This window comes from Carcharodon carcharias, chromosome 14, assembly GCF_017639515.1.
Source record: "Carcharodon carcharias isolate sCarCar2 chromosome 14, sCarCar2.pri, whole genome shotgun sequence".
NCBI lineage: Eukaryota > Metazoa > Chordata > Chondrichthyes > Lamniformes > Lamnidae > Carcharodon > Carcharodon carcharias.
In genome coordinates, this window is record NC_054480.1 from 33,207,007 (window position 1) to 33,224,518 (window position 17,512).

A 17,512-nucleotide genomic window follows, 5' to 3' on the forward strand; every position below is an offset into this window, starting at 1 on the left:
GGCCAAATGGCCTCCTTCTGTGTCCTTACAATTCTGTAATTCTTTGATTGCAGTGTTTTTAAAATTATTTTTGTCATGTTTAGGGTTTGATTGTTTTTTTCTAACTATTTTTGTTCTCTATTTTAGACATTTTGGGTTTACTCTTAAGCTACATTTTAAGACGCTCTTTAACTTTCTTTTGTTAGAGAAATGTAGAAATGGAACATAAAATCCTTAGAATTTTAGCTTGCTCTATGAAAATAATCAAAATAGATTAATAGCAAAACAAATAGTACAATATTGAAAAGAAATTACATATACAAAGTTTTAAAATCTACTAGCGAGCAGGGTCCTTATCAAAATTCAAAAGTTCCAAATACAAAAAGTACATCTTAAATTTTATTATCAAATTAATCTTTTACTTTTTAATGCTTGAACAGATGATGTTGTGGATTGGTAGGAATTCACCCATAATCCACTTACCAAACTCCTTGTCCTAGTTTCCTGCTAACCTTTTCATTTCACTGCCTCTTTGTTTCCCTTTCTTAAACTTATGACCAAACTTCCTCTCTTGTGCTTTCCTAAGGCCTTCTCGATTCTACACTTCAGCTTCTTCCTTTTACTACATTTCATATCCATCTCCATGACCTTATGCTGCAGGGTCAGATTTTCACAACTTGGAAGGAGCTAATTTGAACTTTGGAGCAGAGGTCAGTGGGTTGTGTGTGATTTTTCCACTAATGACTGAAACTTGTGTGAGGTGTGCTGGACCTCAGCCCCTCCTCTCAATTCTCTACCCTTGATGTGAGAGTGTGGCATGTTATGCTACTATGCTAATACAGCAGCATTATCATGATTGTGATAACCAGACATTTCAAGGTTCACAAATTTTGTGGGGGCAGAAAGCAATGTAGTGCTGATTTTTGTAATGCATGTTGTCTATTTACAGAAGCTGACATTAAACCATTGAAGTCAATGGGAATCATGGGGAAAACCGTCTATTGGTTAGAGTCATGTCTAGCACAGGGGAAGATGGTTCATGATTGTTGAAGGTCAATCACCTCAGCCCTGGGACTTCACTGTTGGAGTTCCTCAGGGCAGTGTCCCACACCCAAACATCTTCTACTGCTTCATCAATGACCTTTCCTCCATAATAAGGTCAGAAGGGGGGATTGCACAGTTTCATTTGCAACTTTTAAGATATTGAAGCGTCCGTGTTCATATTGTTACAATCTCCCTAGAGACCAATAACTTTGAAAAAACAATTTGAACTCCAGTTAATATCTGAAAGGATGACATGATAAGGTTCCACGTTTTAAGACATTTACTGTAACAAAAGACTGAAAGCACTATTGACTAAACACTATCTTTGTGGGCAACTTATACTTTAAACCACAGAATAGAATATCCACCACCCCCACTCCTTATTTTAGTACAACCAACAAATACACTTTACAGGTATACGTTGCATTGTCCTCTAAGTGGACATTCAATTCTCCCAAACTGATCCTTAGCTCCTGAGGGTTTACTTCTGCCTTTCTCAGTCTAGTATCTTCGAATGCCTGGAACTGTCTTTCAAGGTGAGTGTATTACTGGAGATCTTCCTTCTAGCACAAGATTTAATCTATAGAATTGTTAATTGGTGTGACGTAAACTGGCTTGCGCTAACAAAATATTGGTGTAGCATAGCTACAGATTAGTTTGCAGATTGCTTTTAAACAAAGCTTTTAAACTGAAATGAAATTTCCAGCTGATCAGACAGAATAATTTTAGTGTATTTGAGAAGTAGCAAAAGTAACAGGTCGTCCCTGATTTGCACTAAGCGGGTGTGATAAAAGTCGTTTTGCCCGGAATGGCTGGTTTTTGTGCCATATCATCCTCTTCCTGGTTCATCCTGCCTCATTAAAAATGCATGCGCGGGAAACATGCTGGATCACTGGCAGAGCAGTCTCTGATTCCCGTGCCTCGCCATCACCTCAGACCTTCAGTATTCTGGGCTCCATCTTTAAAGGGCACCCCTGTACAGAGTGAGCACTCTCATGGTGATTGAAAGCAGCCTGGAAATACGTGGCTGCCAAAGGGAGGAAACATGCTGCCCCCAAGTTTAGTGACACCTCCCTCGGGTGTATACTGGACACAGTGGAAGCCCGCCATGAAGTCCGCTCTCCCCGCTCTGAGCAAAGACCAGCAAGCAAGGTCACAAACCCAGCATGGGAGGTAGTGACAGTGGTGGTCAGTGCCAACACCCTGCGAAAGAGGATGAATGATCTCCTATGTTCCACCAGGGTAAGTCACTCTTCTCATCACTCTCAACCCTCACATTCACAAACTCATCACACATCCACAGGGATCTCGCTCACTGCATTTCAAGGGACATTACTATTCACTCTGTTACACACATCTTCAGCTGCCCTGTCGATCATGTCCTCATTCCATCCATAGCACGAATCACCACCTGCACATGCCAGATATCCTTCTCATCTGGCCTGGCAGGCATGCAGCTTACACTCTCTCCATCTATATTCACACAGGACAAGCTGGCACATAACAAAAGGGAGAGGTTGCAGACTGGTGGAGGAATGCCTAACATCAAGATCCTCACAGACTTAGAAAATAGAGTCATCCAGCTGTCCAGCCATCATCTGGACCACTCCTGTGCTTCCTGACGATAAGTGAGAATCCAGTAGTGCAACATTCAACAGACAACCATGCTGTGAATGAGTTCCCTTGTTCCGCAGTCCCCTCCCAAGCACTAATTATCTCTCCTTGCTTCTGCAGGCACATCTGGGATACAGCTGAAGGGGTCCACAAGCCAGATCCTCAATTCAAACCTGGAAGACACCTCGAAAAAAGAATCTGATGGCACCCTCATTGAAGATCCATCATCGTACTCACCCACATCCTCCACCAGCGCAGAGGCACACACCTTGGTGGGACCTACTTCTAGAGTACCCTTGGGATCACAGTTTGGTGAGCACATTGGGCTGTCTGATGTGTGGACTTCCCAGATTCCTGACACTCAGAGAACTGCTGGAAGTGAGAAATTTGCTGAGCCCCAGTCTGATGAAGAGCCTCTGGACTCAGTCATGCCTCAGTTGCTGGAGCTGCAAAGACAAGCTCAGGAACATCAGGAAGGGATGTCCACTGCGCTCCTCAGATTGGAAAGCATGATAGAGGGTCCCCTCCAGCTTCAGTCTGAGGGATAGCGCTGGCATGCCATGGAGACCTTGGCCCAGGACATCAGTCCAGCACAGCCATGCAGGCTGAACTCCATCACTGATGCCATAGTTGGCCTTCAACAGTGTTAATGTGAGAGCAGGACAGCTTGATCTCACTCCAGCTTCCCCTTCTCCTCAAGGAATGAGCCAGAGGCCCTTGGTCACCCGTAGGGAGGAGGGGAAGAAGCATGACACCCTGGTGCAATCCACCCAGGTGAGTCCAGGAATGTTTGGCCAATCCAAATCCCCTCTTCCTGTGAACCTCGCAGTTGCAGCTGCACAGGCTAAGGTACAGCAGGACCACAGCAGGACACCCAAAGCAGGCCGGGGCCCTCTGGGTCTCAGCCCTCCAGAGGACACCTGCCAAGGTCATCACAGACAAGGCATAGCTGTGGATGCACGGCACCCTGTGGGGACAATATTGCGGTGCTCCACTAGACTTGTTGAGGCACCGGAACCTCATTTTTAAAATGCTTATCGTTTGCTCCATCAACGTCTGGGTTGCGGCATGAGCTTCATTATATCATTGCTCTGCTGCAGTCTGAGGCCGCCACACGGGCCCCATCAGCCATGCCCTCTGTGGGTAGCCCTCGCCACCAAGGAGCCATCCCTGCAGCCTCTCTGGAACCTGGAAGACGTCAGGGATCTGAGATCTGCTAAGGATGTAGGAGTCATGGCCACTCTCTGGGAATCATGCACAGACCTGTAGGATGCATTTGTGGTGGTCACACACCAGCTGAACAGTCAGTGAGATTGATGTAGTTGACTGCATATTGCCACAGAGATCTAAGCACCAAGTGAGTGCAGTTGATGGCACCCTGCATCTGTGGATACCAGATATCTGCGCAAATTCCAGCGCTTTTGCTTCCTGGCTTGCCTGATCCTAGGCGAAATGCACAGGGACGTTCTTAGGACACATATGCCTAATATTCACAAAGATGGCATCCCTGACCTCCTGGATACATGTGTGCATGGATGTTTGTGAGATCCCAGACAGGTCACCTGTGGATAAAAATTTCTACTTAGCTCTGTCGAAGGGTCATGAGGACTCAAAACGTCATCTCTTTCCTTCTCCGCCGATGCTGCCAGACCTGCTGAGTTTTTCCAGGTAATTCTGTTTTTGTTTTAGGTCACCTGTGGAGCCTGGAAGGAGCCGCTGGTGTAAAAATTGAGCGGCGCAGTCATTTTCACAGCAATTGACAGTAGATGCCCTCCATGTCCCCGTGGCATTAGTTCCCTGGACATGTGCAGTCTTCGGCAACACTGGTTTTTAGTCATCTGTGGGAGTGACAAGTGCCATCTATAGGGTCTAGCGAAGTGCCTATGAATAACGGCGCGCTGTGGATCTTCAACTGCCTGTGCAATAGGCCCTGCCACCCCTTCATCTTGAGGGAAGTGGTCCTCCCTTTGTCAAGCCAGGTGCCTCCATCACTCTTTTCTTCTCTGCTCCCTGTAAGCCATAAGCCATACTGCTGAATCACCAGGCTCCTTGATCCTGATGTTCTCCTGCTGCAGCATCAAAAAGAGAGATGTGTGGGTTAGCATATGTGTCCTAAGAACCTCTTTTGGTTAAGTCTGATGGACCCTTCATGCATGTAGGAGAGTGCTGGCCACCACTTGGATGACCAGTGTGTAGTGCGCTTCATGGCTATCCGAAACCCCACCCTCCACCCCCCTCCACTTGACCAATTGGCAGCAGCTTTGCCCACTGGACTGTATGTTGTGCTCTCAGCTCAGGTGCAGGCATTCTCCTAACCTGCACTGCAAGGCTGCACTGTTAGCTTGAATCATGAGGGATGCTGGTCCAAACCTTAATTGCAAAGGGCTCTGAGCGCCTTCTCCAGTGACTGCACCATGACCACCATTCACAAGGGGATTCAACAACTTGCCCAGCCAGTCAATTTTTCTGCTCTCCAAAACACAGATTAATTTGCAGTCTGAACCCGAGGGGTGAAAAGTTCTGGAGCATTGGTGACACTTTCTTGCTTTTGCATTGCTTGAATGGGCAGAAAAGTTTCAGAGGCCCGACTCCAAGCATGTGAATGGAGCTGTGCTGAACAGTCTCAGTTGCAGAAGAATGCTCACTTTTGACAAGCTTTTCCAAGTGCGTGGCTGCTATCTTCACCCACCTCCCTCCCACACCTCCCCCACCCACCCCCAGCATGTGTTTCTTCAGCCTGTGCTACTTTGCCTCCCACCATGCCCTCCCTGGCCTCACCTGCACTGGAGCCCTTGTCCCAGCCCCGCACTGAAAGCCAGCGGGAAAAAGTGACTTGCCTGTGCCCCCTGCAAACTCCTTGATGTCCTACGGGCGATACAGAAGGTTGTATGCACTCGCCTCCAAGTTCCCCTCAAAGATCTGGTTGCCAGGTGCACACTGTTCTGAAGTCATGCTGATGTGGGTGGTAAATTTGACATGGGGATATGATTCTGGCAAGCAGGGCTTGTAATGAGATGCTAAAGTATTGAAGTTTGGTTCCTGACATGCAGTGACAGGAAACGCAGCCCGCCATTGACTGGTAGAGCGGACAATCGCAAACTGGTTTCACGATGGCATGAAACCAATTTTTGACCTTCTCGTTATATTATCCCCCCCCCATCGGTCCGCCATGACGCCCAACGCCAACAGGGCTGGACGATCCTGCCCAATATTTCAGCTGGTGCTAAACTAGTGTTTTACTTAGATTTTGCATAACTTTCTGGCTTTTGTACTCTTATCTTCTATTTATAAAGCCCATGATCCCACATGCCTTATTAACTGCTTTATTAGCCTGTCTTGTCACCTTATAATGATAGCATTATTTTCCTTGGAATAGGCAACACTATGAAATTAGGATGAGAGTTCTTAAGATTATATCAATATTTATTTCATATTAATATGAAGCATATTAACATTTAGAGGATATCCTGGAGTGTACTAATGTTTGCAGAGGGTAACTGGAAACCTGGTTTTATTTGCAGAGGATACCAGGGAGTGTGTTAATATTTGAATGAATTCCTGAGAGTTGGGTTACAAAGGATTCTTGTGAGTGTCTCAGCATTTGCAAAGGGTAACTGGTAGTGTGACATTTTTTGCAGGGGTTCCTGAGAGTGTCAATATAAACGGGAGATCTATCATGCAGAAATCTTTGTAAACCAATGCTATTGACTCCACTGTGCCAAAGAAAACAAACTAAAAAATATGCAGTTAGGGTTACGGCTGAATACTGCAAATGAAATACTCTCCATGTGTACACATCCAACTAATTGTATATAGTTAACCTTAAGACAGCTACCACCAACAGAACGCCTGACCAACTGGGTTAATGAAAACCTGTTCTAGGTTCCTATGGTATTCAACAAATAAGAATAATCCCAAAGTCTGTAGACATATATTATAATCTCATTATAATGCCTTCTGATCAGGAAGCCCTGATTGAAAATCTATGGTCTTATTGCAATCTACTCTGTGCTAACAGGGAACTAGGGGCATACTTTCTAAGCAGCATCATTGCTGTAGGAATGCCTAATGTGCTTCCACTAAATGCCTATCTGCATTTGTTTTCAATGGCTTAATGCCTGTGGTTCAAAAAGTGCAGAGAGGAATTTAGTATGAGCACGTGCAGCAAATGTTCCTGTGGGAACAATGTCAGTGAGAAAATTTACCCCCAGCTGCTTTAAAACTAGCCCAGAACTGTCTCTGAGAAAGGCTCCAATGCAAAACATATGATAATGCACATTGCTTTAACATGAGATTTTTCCATTTCATATATCCATTCTCAGCCATTGGAATGCATGCCCACTGATCTTTGTAATCAGCCTGCAACCTAAGCTGTTATTGTAGGTCATAGTTATTTTTCAGTATAACATACCATTGTGAGAAAGCACATATTTAAGAAAATGATGAAAAGTTAAGTACAATGTCTTTACATAAAGGCACTGAAATCCCTCAAGGGTTGCACTGGTCTCCCACTACAAGTCTGGCAGATAACTGGTGGAAAAATTGTACGCATCCAGTTGTATCCAAAGGTTTCTTTTGGTTCTCATGTAAGAGTCTCTCTCTACCTGGCACATGGCCAATGTTATCAGGGAGATGGATCTGAGGGCTTGCCTCCCTAAACTGGGTATTTTCACTACCAAAACACTGTCAGAAGTCAGCATTCCTGTGACAACTAGTATGCCAATTGAGTTGAGGCTGACTGGTCTGCACAAAGATTTGTATTGGTATGGTCCAGGCTGGGCAAGTAGCTTGAGTGCCTGGACTTCTTCATTTTTCTTAACTTGCCCTTTTCTTCAGGAGACCAAACACAATCTGGCAGAAGTTGGAGCAAGTGACTAGGAATTGGGTGGGCCAGACATGGGCCTGAAGTGGGACTTGTGCTTGCCTGTCCCGAGTGAAGGCCAGTGCTAAAGGATGCTGTCGGTTGTGGTCCCGCTGTATCAGAAACACAACTCAAGGTATTTGGGGTCTAAATGGAAATAGAATGTGAAATTCCCTGCCAGAAACCATGGTTGCAACAGTGTCCATAAATTATTTTCTTAGGGGATCTGATAGCTGCTTGAAAAAGGTGATATTAAAGAATACTATTGGTATTGTCTGTAGTTGGTTGACTAATAGAAGTTTTTTTTACAGGCAAGATGGTGAAGGAATTGGGAGAAAGACTTCAAAACATCAATCCACAGAGCCACCTAGTGGTCAAGAACTTGCAACCACATCAGGACAAGTTTATATAGCAAAATGAAATGGGAATTGTTGCCATAGCAATTTGCATTGGTAAAAGAGTGACACAAAAGAGTGACCAAAATTCTGAAAACAGGAAGCGAGTTTATTGGACAGGAAGCACATGTGTTAAACAATTTTTAAAAAAAAATACACTTAGATATAAATGGAAATCATATTAGACAAGGTGGCTCATGTAGTGAAAAGAAAACCAGTAGAGACTTGTTGGGCCAAATGCCCTGTGTTTGTGCTGTTGCATTCTGTCACTGTACGAACAGGAGAAAGGGGTTGTACATAAGAATCCAATGTATAAAAAAAATCCTATGAGTGCTTATTTGCACATTCTTGCAGAAAACTACCTGTGTTAGAATCTTGATATGTTAGTTACCCATTCAGTTTGTTTTATTTCATTTGCTTTGAGCTGGATTTCTCTTTATTCTGTAGTTGTACCAATGAGTTATTTTGAAAAGTATTATAATACTGCCATTACCCTATTGCTGAGAGATGGTAGTTTACTGCGTCATGAGCAGCAACACATATTACAAATGTCTGTTTATTCAACAAATGGTCTACAACTTAACAGAAGCCTTGAGAGGATTTATTGGTGTACTACCACAAGTACTGAATTGATGTAAAAATATTTGGAGAGTCACAAACTTTGCTGATTACACACAGTAATGGTTGAAACTTTTTCATGAATCATCTGTACTCAGTTTAGGGAGGCCTTTTCATTTCTCAAGTATCAGCGACAGATGAGAATCAATTGGATTTCCTTGGTATAGCTGCCCTCTCCACTGAGTTTTATCACACATCCGTATGAGCTTATCCACTGCAACACCAAAATTTCTATTCAACAAATGCATAACAGCAGATCACTAGAATTAACTATACTGTCTCTGGGCCTTTTATCAACCTTGTGAAAGCCAACCTTAATGAGTTTCAAGAAGGAGAACTGTCTAGTGATTGACTATGAGATTCAGATACCTATTATGCTGTTCAGATACCCAGTGCAATTCACAACACCCAGTGAAGTTGTTTTATCAGTTTGACAGAGTATGGCTGGAAATCATCGACTAGGCCAATTTTGCCAAATTAAGGACAAACAACTTCGGATAAGTTATTGTTTACACCCAAAAACATGCTGATGGAAGTGTTGGTTGGTGGGGAAGAGCCAAGAGTGATCCTTCAGTCTGAATGTATAGGTCCGAGATAATATTGGGCCTCAAGTCTCAATGTCATTGAACCAAGAAATTGCTGAAGTCTAATGGGTGTCTTCAGGCAGCTTGCCAGTGAAAGGGCCTTGAAGATCCAGCTTCTGTGTCATCGGCAAAGCCTTTGTGGTAATGCCAAGAAGGTGGGAGAGGGGGCAATCAGGAGGGAAAGTAGTGACAGTGATTGAAGTGTGCTGAGAGATTGAGAGGGCAATTGGGATTGAGGATAATTGCAGAGATGATTCAGGACAATCAAGAGGATGGGAAATGGTGGCCATTGGAGAAAGTTGGGAGAGAGCATGGACGGGGATGGTAATGGCAGAGGGAAATCAGGAGGGAGAGTGACAGTGGTGTTTAAAGAAGACTGGGAGAGGGGGAAATTGGGGTGGAGGGTAACAGTGATGAGCAGAGAGGGCTGGGAGAAGGGGCAAAGTGGGAAGATAATACTGATGATTGGAGAGGATCAGGATAGGGGTAAATTGGGAGGGAGAGTAACAGAGGAGACCAGAGAGTGTAGAGCACTAGATTTTTAGGCCTTCATGTATGAATAGTCTGCACTGGAATGCTGCTTTGGGCTGCAGTAAAGTGCTTAAGTTGGAGTTTGGTGACTGATGGAGTTCAGTGAGGAGGGAATGAGATGATCCTTTGAGTACCGTGAGTACGGCCGGGTAAGAATTTACTACTTTTATCGCTTAAAGTTTTTAAGATCTTATTTTGTGGTTCATCGTTTGTAAGGGCTATATTCTGTAACAACAAGGAGCAAGGAAGAAGGACCCTAGAGTAAGTGATATTATTTGATATTAAGTATCTTCCAAAAGGTTTAATTTAATTTAAAAGGGTCAGTCATGGCAGGAGAGCTCAAAGCCGTAGTGTGCTTCTTCTGCTCTGTGTGGGAAGCAGAGAACATTTCCAGTGCTCAGGGCCAGCATGTGTGTGGGAAGTGTCTCTAGCTGCAGCTCCTGGAAGCCCGGGTTTCAGAACTGGAGCAGTGGCTGGGGACACTGTGGAGCATCCTTTAGGCGGGGAGTATCGTGGATAGTATGTATAGAGAGGTGGTCACACCACAGGCTAAGAGCCAACAGGCAGGAAGGGAATGGGTGACCACCAGGCAGAGCAACAGGACTAGGCAGGCAGTGCAGGAATCTCCTGTGGCTATTCCCCTGCAAAACAGATATACCGCTTTGGAACTTTTGAGGGGAATGGCTTCTCAGGGGAAGGCAGCAACAGCCAAATTTGTTGCACCACAGTTGGCTCTGCCACACAGGAGAGGAGTAAAAAGTGTGGGAATGCAATAGTTACAGTGGATTCAATTGTAAGGGGAATAGATAGGCATTTCTGTGGCCGCAAACGAGACTCCAGGATGGTATGTTGCCTCCCTGGTGCACCTCAATGTTGTCTCAGAGTGGCTGCAGGACATTCTGAAGGGGGAGAGTGAACAGCTAGTGGTCATGCTACACGTTGGTACAAATGACATAGGTAAAAAAAAGGATGAAGACCTAAAAGCAGAATATAGGGAGTTAGGAAGTTAGTTGAAAAGTAGGACCTCAAAGGTAGTGATCTCAGGATTATTACCAGTGCCACGTGTTAGTCAGAGTAGAAATAGCAGGATATATTGGATGAATACGTGGCTGAAGAGATGGTGTGAGGGGGAGGGTTTCAGATTCCTGGGACATTGGGACCGGTTCTGGAGGAGGTGGGACCAGTACAAACTGGACGGGTTACACCTGGGCAGGACCGGGACTGATGTCCTAGGGGGAATATTTGCTAGGGTGGTTGGGGAGGGTTTAAACTAAAATGGCAGTTGAGTGGGAACCTATGCAAGGAGTCAGAGGAGGAGGAATCAAGGACAAGAACAAAAGGCAGAGAGGGGAATAAGAAAAGTGATTGGCAGAGAAATCAAGGGCAAGTATCAAACAGGACTTCAGTGAAAAATAATGGGAATGGGACAAGTAATGTTAAAAAGACAAGTCTTCAGGCTTTGTGCCTTAATGCAAGGAACATTTGCAATAAAGTGGATGAATTAACCGTGCAAATAGATATAAACTGGTATGATATAGTCGGGATTACGGAGACATGGCTGTAGGGTGACCACGGATGGGAACTGAACATCCAGGGGTATTCAGTATTTAGGAAGGACAGACAAAAAGGAAAAGGTGGTGGAGTTGCATTGCTAGTTAAAGAGGAAATTAATGCAATAGTGAGGAAAGATATTAGCTCCGATGACGTGGAATCTGTATAGGTAGAGTTGGGAAACATTAAGCGACAAAAAACGTTAGTGGGGGTTATATGTAGAACCCCAAACTGTAGTGCTGATGTTGGGAATGGCCTTAAATGGGAAATTAGAGACACATGTAATAAAGGAACATCTGTAATTATGGGTGACTTTAATATGCAGTTAGATTGGGCAAATCAAATTAGTCACAATACCATAGAGGAGGAATTCCTGGAGTGTATACAGGATGGTTTTCTGGAAAAATACATTGAGGAACCAACTAGAGAACAGGCCATCCTAGACTCAGTATTGTGTAATGAGAAAGGAATAATTGGCAATCTAATTGTGCGAGGCCCCTTGGGGATGAGCAACCATAATATGATAGAATTCTTCATCAAGACAGAAAGTGACATAGTTGATTTCGAGACTAGAATCCTGAATCTTAATAAAAGAAACTATAATGGTGTGAGGCACGAATTGGCTATGATGAAAAATAGTGTGAAACATTACTTAAAGGGATGACGGTGGATAGGCAATGGCAAATATTCAAAGAGTGCATGGGTGAACTGCAACAATTGTTTTTTCCTATCTGGCGCAAAAGTAAAACAGGAAAGGTGGCCAAACCATGGCTTACAAGGGAAATTAGAGATAGTATTAGATCCAAGGAAGAGGCATAAAAATTGACCAGAATAAAAAACAGACCTGAGGATTGGGAACACTTTAGAATTCAGTAAAGGAGGACCAAATGATTGATTAAAAAGGGGAAATTAGAATATGAGTGTAAGCTTGCGGGGAAATAAAAACTGACTGTAAAAGTTTCTACAGGTCTGTGAAGAGAAAAAGATTAGTGAAGACAAATGTAGGTCCCTTACAGTCAGAAACAGGGGAATTTATAATGGGGAACAAAGAAATGGCTGACCACCTAAAAACATATTTTGGTTCTGTCTTCACAAAGGAGGACACTAATAACGTACTAGAAATGTTGGGGAACACAGGGTTTAGTGAGAGGGAGGGATTGAAAGAAATCAGTATTAGTAGGGAAATGGCATTGGGGAAATTGATGGTATTGAAGATCAATAAGTACCCAGGACCTGATAATCCACATCCCAGAGTACTTAAGGAAGTGGCCCCAGAAATAGTGGATGCATTGGTGGTCATCTTCTGAGATTCTATAAACTCTGGAACAGTTCCTACAGATTGGAGAGTAGCTAATTTAACCCCACTATTTAAAAAGGGAGGTAGAGAGAAAACAGGGCACTATGGACCAGTCAGCCTGACATCGGTAGTGGGGAAAATTCTAGAGTCCATTATAAAAGATTTAATAGCTGAGCCCTTGGAAAACAGTGGCAGGATCGGATAGAGTCAGCATGGATTTATGAAAGGGAAATCATGCTTGACAAATCTACTGGAATTTTTCGAGAATGTAACTCGTAGAGTTGATGAGGGGGAGCCAGTGAATGTGGTTTATTTGGACTTTCAGAAGGCTTTTGACAAAGTCCCACATAAGAGATTAGCATGTAAAATTAAAGCGTATGGGATTGGGGATAGTGTATTGAGATGGGTATAAAACTGATTGGCAGACAGGAAACAAAGAGTAGGAATAAACTGGTCTTTTTCTGAATGGCAGACAGTGACTCCGCAGGGATCGGTGCTGGGAGTCAGCTATTCACAATATACATTAATGATTTAGATGAGGGAACTAAATGTAATATCTCCAAATTTGCAGATGACACAAAGCTGGGTGGGAGGGTGAGTTGTGAGGAGGATGTAGAGATGCTTCAGTGTGATTTGGACAAGCTGAGTGAGTGGGCAAATGCATGGCAGATGCAGTATAATGTGGATAAATGTGAGGTGATCCACTTGGGTAGCAAAAACAGGAAGGCAGGTTATTATCTGAATGACTATAAATTTAGAGAGGGAAATGTGCAACGAAACCTGGGTGTCCTGGTACACCAGTCACTGAAGGTAGGCATGTAGGTGCAGCAGGTGCTAAAGAAGGCAAATGGTATGTTGGCCTTCATAGCGAGAGGATTCAAATACAGGAGCAGGGATGTCTTGCTGCAATTATACACGGCCTTAGTGAGACCACAGATGGAATATTGTGCGCAGTTTTGGTCTCCTTATTTGAGGAAGGATGTTCTTGCTATTGAATGAGTGCAGCGAAGGTTTACCAGACTGATTCCTGGGATGGCGGGACTGATGTATGAGGAGAGATTAAGTTGGTTAGGATTATATACGCTGGAGTTCAGAAGAATAAGGGGGATCTCATAGAAACCTATAAAATTCTAACAGGACTAGACAGGGTAGATGCAGGAAGGATGTTCCTGATGATAGGGGAGTCCAGAACCAGGAGTCACAGTCTGAGGTTATGGGGTGGACCATTTAAGACTGAGATGAGGAGAAATCTCTTCACCCAGAGAGTGGTGAGCCTGTGGAATTCGCTACCATAGAAAGTAGTTGAGACCTAAACATTGTATGTTTTCAAGGAGTTAGATATAGCTCTTAGGGCGAAAGGGATCAAAGGATAAGGGGAGAAAGCGGGAGCAGGATATTGAGTTGGAAGATCAGCCATGATCATAATGAATGCCGGAGCAGGCTCGAAGGGCCGAATGGCCTACTCCTCCTAGTTTCTATGTTTTTTCTATGTTTAGTCATTAAGTCCATAATTATCTTCTGTAAATATTAACAATAGGCAGGTGATTTACAACTTTTACCAAGGTTAACATGTCTGCTGCATCCATTATCTAAGATATTCATATTGATATATAGATATTTCATAGGAACAAAATGGCAAACAGCTGATTAAAGTGCAACTGGATGACCTATGTGAAGCATGGCTAGAAAATGTGGCTGTCCATGATGACATCAAGTACTTCACATATGTTAAGAGTTGTTGATCGTCTTGGCGCATATACAGATAGGGTGCATTACAACAGGAAATCACATTAGACACCTGTTTTAAGCAGTAAAATAAACTTAATTTAGCACCTGCAAATTACCACAAGATTTGATAATGATTTTATTGATAACGATTTTAAAGGCAGTTGACAAATAGTGAGATCAAAAGGAACCAAAAAGTAACTCTGCTGTAACTGGGATCTTTTATTAAGACTTGTACAATTTACTGAATCTCCTAATAAGCTAGAGGACGTAAAGAAGCCAAATATTTTAGGCATTAATTAATTGGCCAGATTACAAGTGCAAGAGCTCCTGCCAATATTGTGCACTACTGTTGTCTATCTAACTCCTGACATGTTATCAGCTATATATTTCCTCATTTATCCAATCTCCATTTACTTTTTGAAAAAAATCTACTTCATTTTGTCTTTTTACTTCCAGCACATTGTCCTAAGTTAAAGGACAAGGGAAGAGATGATTGGAAGTGAACGAATAATTTGACTAGTCCATCCCATTTTTTTGAATGTTCTCATGAAACAGTTTATGTGGCTAGCACGCCTATCTCTGAATAATGCTAACTCTGTCCATGGCCAGATTACTTCCTTTAAGCATTTTTCAGAGTTGCAGCAAATGTTTGCAGAAATCGAACTGGCTGAAAGGGAACAAAAATGAAAGAAAGGGTGGATCAAATCCTGAAATATGTTATTAATTGTTTTATTAATTGGATAGTGATGTGCCTTTCTAGTTTTCAGTGCCTACTCATCTCCATCTCATTTTCTTTCAACATACAGACTTGAAAACAAGCACAGAAAGTAAGGACTTGCTTTTATAAAAAATCTCTCTTTGGCTGGGAACATTCCAAAGTGAATTGCAGCCAATGGATTACTTTTTACGTTTGCTATGTAGTCAAACACAGCAGGCAGTTTGTCCACTTGCAAAGTCCTACAAATAAGAAAATGGCTGAATAACACAATAATCTGGTTTGGAGTTGTCAGTGCAAGGGAGAATGTTAGTCTGGATACTTTCCTTCGAATGGTCTCATAACATCATTAATGTCTACCTGAACAGGCAGAGATAGGCTTGATTTAATATCATCTGAAAAACTGTACCTCTGACAATGCAGCAACCCCTTTGTACTATCCCAAGTTATTATCTAAATTATGGGCAGAATTTTGCTGCCCCATTGCAGTGGAAGTGGGGCTGTAAAAATGCTGTGAGCCATTCAGAAGACCATTAACCTCAGTGAGACCGTAAAGTCCGGCCGGTGTAAAATTCCGCACTATGTGCTGGACATTTTAACCCACGTCCTTCTGGCTCGGATGAAAGTGTAAATCAAGCTGATACTAAAGCCAAGAGAGGAAGAGGTGCAATAGCCTCAGAAACGTGAACAACCTCAGGCATCTCAGTATCATTCAGAAGACACCAGGGTGCTGATTATAGAAGGCCAAACCAGCTCACAGGGTGTACTATCCCAGAGTAATATTCCTGGACCTGACTAAGAAGCAGTGCCTTAGGAAGCATCACTTCTCTAGGTAGGCTGTCTTGGACATCTGCAACCATTAGCCATTGAATCTGCTGCCTGCAGAACCAAGGGACATACGTTGCCCGTGGCTTTCTAATTAACCACAACCCTCAACATTTCACACCATTAGCTCTTCCATTCTATTGTAGTGGTTATCTCCCACACCTTCCATGATGCAATACACAGTTGCGTTTAGTAGGTCACCAATGCCATTTTCATCAAAGCGAAACAATCCATCTCTTCCCCCATTGACTTCAACAAACTGTAGGAAAGAAGTCAGAAACTTGCAGCAACAAACATAACGCAGACAGGGAAAAAATACTGCATATGTTGCTATCAGGACATCAATCATAGCATCTATCAATAGAAACAGATACCACTCTACCAATGTGGAGCGTCACAACATTGACACCACAGCAATTACACAGGGAGAGCGATGAGTGTGAGTAAAGTGAGTGAATAAAAAGCAAAGTAATTTCTTCCTTTAACAAGATCAGAGAGGTCGGAGGTAAGAAGAGCAGACCTGATGGAACAGAGCGTTGTGGCTGCAGTGGGACAGAGTGGAGTGAGTGTGGTGGAGCAGAGCAGAGTGGGTATGGTGGGATGGAGCAGAGTGGGCGAGCAGGGTGGGTGCGGTGAGACGGAGTGGAATGGGTGGGGTGGGGTGGGGTGGAGCAGAGTGGGTGCGGTGGGACGGAGCGGAATGGGTGCGGTGGGATGGAGCGGAGTGGGTGAGGTGGGATGGAGTGGAGTAGGTGAGGTGGGATGGAGTGGAGTGGGGGCGGTGGGGTGGAACGGAGTGGGGGCGGTGGGCCGGAGCGGAGTGGGTGCGTTGGGACGCAGTGGAGTGGGTGCAGTTGGGTGGAGCGGAGAGGGTGAAGTGGGACAGAGTGGAGTTGGTGAGGTGGGACGGAGTGGAGTGGGTGTCTTGGGCCGTAGCGGAGTGGATGCGATGGGACTGAGCGGAGTGGGTGCGGTGGAATGGAGCGGAGTGGGTGCGGTGGGCCGGAGTGGAGTGGGTGCGGTGGGATGGAGTGGGTGTGGTGGGACGGATTGGAGTGGGTGAGGTGTGACGACAGAGTGGAGTGTGGGCGGTGGGACGGAGTGGAATGGGTGCGGTGAGAAGGGGTGGAGTGGGTGCAGTAGGGTTGAGCGGAGTGGGTGCGGTGGGGTGGAGCGGAGTGGGTGCGGTGGGGTTGAGTGGAGTGGGTGCGGTGGAATGGAGCGGAGTGGGTGCGGTGGGCCAGAGTGGAGTGGTTGCAGTGGGATGGAGTGGGTGTGGTGGGACGGATTGGAGTGGGTGTGGTGGGACAGAGTGGAGTGTGGGCGGTGGGCCGGAGCGGAGTGGGTGTGGTGGGGTGGAGTGGAGTGGGTGAGGTGTGACAGAGCGGAGTGGGTGCGGTGGGACGGAGCGGAATGGGTGCGGTGGGAAGGAGCGGAGTGGGTGCGGTGGGGTTGAGCGGAGTGGGTGCGGTGGGGTGGAGCGGAGTGGGTGCGGTGGGGTTGAGTGGAGTGGGTGCGGTGGGGTTGAGCGGAGTGGGTGCGGTGGGGTGGAGCGGAGAGGGTGCGGTGGGGTTGAGCGGAGTGAGTGTGGTGGGGTGGAGCGGAGAGGGTGCGGTGGGGTTGAGTGGAGTGGGTGCAGTGGGGTGGAGCGGAGTGGGTGCGGTGGGGTGGAGCGGAGTGGGTGCGGTGGGGTTGAGCGGAGTGGGTGCGGTGGGGTGGAGCGGCGTGTGTGCGGTGGGGTTGAGCGGAGTGGGTGCGGTGGGACGGAGA